Below are 7,279 nucleotides of genomic sequence, written 5' to 3' on the forward strand. Positions count from 1 at the left end.
AATCTCACAAAACTTCAATCAAACTTCCATTATTAAACAAGAAAATGAAGTTGAAGGGTCTTATCAATGGTGAGTTTTTTTTTTAGTGGAGAGTACGTACGTAGGGTTTTCATGTTATAAGAAATTTGGATGAGTGATCAATATAAAATTTGTATATAATAGTCTTGCATATATAGTTGCATATATTTTTCAGAATAATTAATATGACAGGACCTGTTCGTAGATAATCTTTGAAGATCCCACATAGTGAGTCAGATATAATTTAAAGAATAACTAACGGAAAATCAAGAACTGGATAATCTTTGATAATCCCATATAGTAAATCAAGCATATATAATTTATTTTTATGTCATGTTTGCAAGAACACTTCAGGTGGATTAGTAGAAAGTTAGTATTACACATCACATTGGATAATTAAAAGGAAGTCGAAAACTGGATTCAAATACATTGAACTAAGCTCAAAGAGTAATTAACGGGAAATCGAAAATTTTATACAAATGCAATAAACTAAACTAAAAAAATAATTAACTAGAAATCCGAAACTAGATGCAACTGCATTAAACTAACGTCAATAACTAATGGGAAATTAGAAATTGGATGCAAATCCTTGAAAAATATTTAACGGGAAATCGGAAACGGTATGCAAATGCATCAAACAAACCTCAAATAATAATTAACGGTGAATCGAAAACTGGATACAAATGCATTAAACTAACCTCAAAAAATAATTAACATGAAATCAAAAACTGAATGCAACTGCATTGAACTAACCTCATAGAATAATTGGCGGGAAATCAGAAATTAGATGCAAATGCATTGAAATAACTTCAAATAATAGTTAACGGGAAATCAGAAACCGGATGAAATTGCATCGAACTAACCTCAAAACATAAATAATTAGAAATCATAAACTAGATGCATATATATTGAACTAACTTCAAAGAGTTATTAATGACAAATCGGAAACTGGATACAAATGCAATGAACTAATCTTAAAGACTAATTAACAAAACATCGAAGACTGGATGCAACTGCACTAAACTAACCTCAATGAATAATTAACGGGAAATTGAAAACTTACTGCAAATGCATTGAACTAACCTAAAAGAACAATTAATGGGAAATCGAAAATTGGATACAATTGCATTGAACTAACCTCAAAGAATAATTAACTAGAAAATCGTAAACTAGATGCAACTGTATTAAACTAAAATCATAGATTAACTAATATGCTAAGAAATCATAAATTGGATGCAATATCCTTGAAGAATATTTAACGGAAAATCGGAAACTGGATGCAAATGCATTGAAATAACCTAAAAAAATAATTAACTGGAAATCGAAAACCGGATGTAACTGCATCGAACTACCCTCAAAGCATAAATAACCGAAAATTAGAAACTAGATGCAAATTCATTAAACTAACCTCAAAAAATAATTAACGAGAAATCAGAAACTGGATGCAGATGTATTAAACTAACCTCAAAGAGTAATTAACAGGAAATTAAAACATGGATGCAAATGCAATGAACTAATCTCAATGAGTAATTAATGAAACATTGAAAACTATATGCAATTGCACTGAATTAACCTTAATGAATAACTAACGAGAAATCGTAAACTTGGTGCAACTGCACTGAACTAACCTAAAAAAATAATTAACGGGAAATCAGAAACTTGATACAACTACATTGAATTAACCTCAAAGAATAATTAATGGGAAATCGGAAACTAGATGCAACTACATTGAACTAGCCTCAAAGAATAATTAACATAAAATCGGAAACTTGATGTAAATACATTGAACTAACCCCAAAACATAGTTTTACATTAAATCGGAAAGTATAGTTTTACATTTTAAGTAGTATTTATTGTAATTCTTTTATTATGATTGGGAATGTTTTGCTATTTAAGTAGCTTCAATATCATCTTCGCCACATTGGACATTCTCACAAAACTTCAATTAAACTTCAATTATTAAACCTAACAACAAAATTATGTCGATGGGTTTTATCAAGGTTTGGTGCTTTCTTTTTATAGAGAGTGGTGATATAAATTTGAATGAGTGATTAATATAATTTCCATATCTCATAGCTATGCATAGTCGCTAATATTTTTTAGAATAATTTAATATAACGACACCGATTCGTAGGACGGGTTCGAAAGCTAGTATATGCTTGATCTCAAATCTTAATTGCTTAATATCACAACTATTTAGCTAGATTTGAAGTTACTCACCAACATTGAAGCATCCCTATCATAGGAAAGTTACATGCAACAAACAACCTGAATGACAATGTAAAGAAAACTACAAACATATGACTTGTATTCCAACAATTTTATATTCTGCTACAAAGGTTGAGAATGCACATGCACCCCATAGATTAGGTTGCTCCTCACGATCATATCCTCCACAACCCACAGCTTCAGCTCCGTTCTATCACTGCTAGAGAAAAAAAGTTCTATACTCTGAAAAAACAAAAAATAAAAGATAAATATTAGCTAAAAAACAAACATGGCCTTAGTATATGGAAGTTCTTCTATATAATCTCCCCAGACATGTTTTATTTTTCTGGAATCGACAGATGCTCATTTGAAATCGAACCCTATTAGAGGTCACATATTATGACCTTAGACAAAGCACCAATGGTCATCCAACAACTTCCTCCGTGAAATCACTCGGAACATAAACATTGCTTGCCTTCGTAATATGCCCTAAAAGATCAATTTAAAATGTTAAAATTAAATCCCCAATACATAGATTAAATGATACAGCTGAAATTGATTCAAGGAAATTGATACTTTGGAATAGACAATAAATTAAATCGATGAGTGAAAATTGATCGAGTTTACCCCATTTTATAAATACGACCTAACCAAAATAATATTTGTATGGTCTGAGAACTTCATAAAAAGTTTCTTATAACTTTGTTTTTTCCTTTTATCATGTCGGCAGTGGAAATCAGACCTTTTAATGGCTTTTAAATGTGCGATTGCATTTAGCTGCCATAGTTGAGATAAGAGCCCTTGGGTTATTCCTGAAGTTGAAGCTGCATTGCAAAATACGAAGGGATAGCCAGTGTTGAAAACACTGTGCCTTAAACCTAGACAATATTTATTTGAGTTCGTCTACCACGAGGATATCCCTATAGGGACGCCAGCCGAGACCGTTGGATCCGAGATCTAACGGTCCGAAAATAAAAAACAAACCCATATTCTCTCTCTTCCTTTTTGTTTTTGATTTTCGGACCGTCTTGAAACACTCATCCCTATAGGGATATCCTCGTGGTAGCCCAAATCTATTTACCAGTGTTGAAAACACTGTGCCTTAAAACCTAGACAATATTTAGCCCTCCACTTCACCACCATCTAAAATGGGTTTTAAAGATACCCTGTACATAAAAGCTCAAAACCGTTGTCATTGCATGATCACTATGGACCATACACATTTAACAACTATATCCTTGAAACCCTAGTAATGTACAGACAGCACCGTTCGCCAAAAGTGAAGTGGACTTTGGTTAGATCAAACAATGTAAAAGTGCAACTCAACACTTGCGCAATTTTATCTGTGAGTTTTGATTTGGCAAATTGCACCCTCTAGAATGGTAGCCCGAACAGCTGATCTCACCCTTTTCATGGAAAAAAAATTTGAAGAGAAACTATTGATACTTGAAAGAAAGGTCAACTCAGTAATCGTTAAAGACTTGGAAGACAGAAAAACAAAATCCCGTCAAATTGCACTAACAAACATTTTATTACATTTGAACAACACAGTTCGATCAACAAAATTACTTAAAAGAGTATGCTGAGCCCATTTTTAAATACATAGCTTTACAGCAATAGGTTCCAACATACATACAATAAACGCACAGACAAACATTAAAGAGAACATCTCGTCTAACTATTATTTATGAGACCTTCGTTCTCAGAACCATCTTATCGTATGGGACTTTCACTTTCATCGCCCTTAAACTGTACAAAAACATTTTACATCAACTGCAAGTGTGGCGATAATTTCACACCACATAAAGATATATAGTAACAATTGGACAGGTCTAGATGCTCTTTGTGATCTAATCCCTATGCATAACGGTTTTTGGAGGCAATGCAGCTCCAAGTTGAGTGAATGTATCAGAAATGATCACTGGAAATTCCCCGCAGAGTTCACAGAAATTCTGAACAGGGTGGGAGTGAACTTGAACTGTAGAGAAAAAAGATGTTTTTCTCTATTTGGTGTAAGGCGCACCCACGCCCTATGTATGCCTTAACAAGGGCGCGCACGCGCTCATGTCTTTGGTGACTTCCAGTGTTTTTGGCGCGCCCACACTTGACTTTTGCCTAGTCGAGGGCGCGCCCACGCTCCACCGTTTTTGAGCACGAATTTGACTAGTTTTGGAAGTTTTCAGAAACTGTACAAATATAGATTTTTTCTGTAAAAACCAAACCTAACCAAAACCAAAAAAGAGAGAGATTATAAGAGAGCAATTCTTTGTGAGTTGAGTATTCATTCTTTGTGAATGAATTGAGAGAGCTTGTAATCTGTTACTCTGGACATCTAGTAAAGTTTGGAACTCGCAGTGTGGACGTAGGCAAATTGTCGAACCACGATATATCCGTGTCTTGTGGTTTGTTCTCCTTTACATTAATTGTTTTACTTTATATGCTTGTTATTTGATATTGAGAAGTGTTGGGATATTATTTGGAGGGTTTTGAAGTCTTGTCTAGTGAGAATGATCGATTTTTGTGTAGGATTGATCTATTTGTTGTGGATAACGTTGTTTTCGCATTATTCTATTAAGAACAATTGGTATCGGAGCGTAGGTTTACAACCTAGGATTTTGAGTTTTGGTAAAGAACCATAGTACTCAAAATTTGTGTAGACAAGGTGTTCGATAAAATTCCGAAGTGAAATTCTTTTTTAGGTTATTGTGTGTAACTTGAAAAATGGCTCCCAAGATGTCAAATGCTAAGTTTGAAGTAGAGAAGTTTAATGAGAATAATAACTTTGGGATTTGGAAAGTCCAAGTAAGGGACATCCTCATTCAACAATGTTTGAACAATGCTTTAAAGATGATTAACTCAAAAGCTGCGAATATGAGTAATGATGATTGGGAAGAGTTCGATCTATAGGCTTGTTCATCAATCCGGTTGTGTCTTGCTAATGAGGTCATGTATAGTGTGATGGGAGAAAATACTGCTGCCAGTATTTAGCTCAAGCTAGAATCTATGTATATGACCAAGAGCATGACGAATAAGATGGTTAAGAAGCGTCTTTATCGGTACATGATGGTAGATGGTTCAATGATGCAAGAACACGTTAGTGAGTTCCGTCGACGCCTAGCTGATTATTTGAATGTTGGCATGAAGATGGATGATGAGGATCAAGCGGCATGTTTAATATTCTCTTTAATTTGCCAGAAAGCTATGCGCATCTAATGACTACATTTATGAATAGAGAAGATGTTGACCTTGACGAAGTTCAGAGTGCACTTCTTTATGAGTTAATGAAGAAGACACGTGTAGAGAATAGCATTGATGCAGGACAGGGGCTAGTGGCAAGAGGAAGGTTGCATGAAAAGACTTTTACAAGCAATGAGAAGTCTAGGTCCAAGTCAAAGAAGCCTTTGACACATGTGAAGTGCTACAATTGTGATGAAAAGGGACATTACGTAAGTAATTGTCCTCACCCAAAGAAAGAGAACAAGAGAGATGGTAAAAAGAAAGGTAAGGCAAAAATTGAGGCAAGTTATACTTCAGGCTCTGAAGGGGACGAGTTGAGTCTCTGTGTGTCCACACAAGACTATATGGCTGAAAGGTGGATTCTTGATTTCGGATGTTCCTACCATATATGCCTGAATAGAAAGTGGTTTACTTCTTATGAGAGCATTGAGTGGAGGTTCCATTTTGATGAGTAATGATGTTGCTTGTAAGATGGTTGTAATTGGAACTATACGGGTCAAGATGCATGATGGTGTAGTGAGGAATTTAACCGATGTGAGGCATGTTCCTGAGCTAAAGAAGAACCTTATTTCTCTTGGTACCTTGGATTCCAAAGGCCACAAGTTTGTAGGAAATGGTGGAGTCCTAAAGAGTCTTAGTTGCTTTTTAGTCATTATGAAGGGTCAAAGACATGGAAACTTGTATACTTTGTTAGGTAGTATAGTGATAGGCGATGTAGCAGTGGGTACATGTGGTGATGATTATGAGTGCACAAAATTGTGGCATATGCGCCTTGTGCATATGAGCTAAAAGGGATTGTCTGAGTTGTGCAAGCGAGGGCTACTGAAAGACTTGGAGAAACCAAGTATGGAATTCTGCGAGTATTGTGTCTATGGCAAGCAGTGCAGAGTCAAATTCGGTACAAGCAAGCACAAGAAGAGAGGCATCCTGGATTATATGCATACAGATGTTTAGGGACCCTCTAGAGTGGCTTCTAAGGGAGGTAACCGATATTATGTCTCTTTCATCGATGATTATACACGCTATGTGTGGGTATATATCTTGAAGTCCAAGGATGAAGTTTTCGAGACATTTAAAATGTGGAAGGCAAGGGTTGAGAATCGCATAGATAGGAAGGTAAAGACTCTATAGTCTGACAATGGTACTGAGTATACCTATGGGCCTTTCCAAGAGTTTTGTGCGCAACATGGAATTGCCAGACACTGGACAGTGAGGGGCACACCGCAGCAGAATGGGTTAGTAGAAAGAATGAATCGCACGTTGCTTGAGAAAGCTAGGTGTTTGCTTTTTAATGCCAATCTTGGCAAAGAGTTCTGGGCAGATGCAGTGACCATGGCGTGTTACTTGTATAATAGATCACCAGTTCCGGCGATAGACTACAAGACACCTTATGAGGTGTGGACAGGGAAACCAGCTGATTATGGTACTTTGTGCATGTTTGGATCTAGTGCTTACTATCATTCAAGCTTGATTCTAAAGCTAAGAAAGCTATATTCTTGGGCTATGCAAAGGGAGGAAAGGGATACGGATTGTGGTGTCTTGAGAACCACAAGTTCTTGGTCAGCAGTGAGGTTACCTTTGATGAGACTTCGGTGTTACATTTTCGCAGGCCGGAGGAGGTTAGAAATAGTGGTGATTCTATAGAATCTTAAGTGATTGAGATGGAAGCATCAGAGGATGCTATAGAGAGTGAGGTTCTTAATGAAAGAACTATTCAACAAGAAGTAGAGTTACAACAACCTGAGTAGCAAGCTTTGGCTAGATCAAAGCCAAAGAGAAGTGTGAAACAAGTTACGAAGTATGGGCATGATAAGCC

The sequence above is a fragment of the Coptis chinensis genome, chromosome 2, assembly GCF_015680905.1.
Source record: "Coptis chinensis isolate HL-2020 chromosome 2, ASM1568090v1, whole genome shotgun sequence".
NCBI lineage: Eukaryota > Viridiplantae > Streptophyta > Magnoliopsida > Ranunculales > Ranunculaceae > Coptis > Coptis chinensis.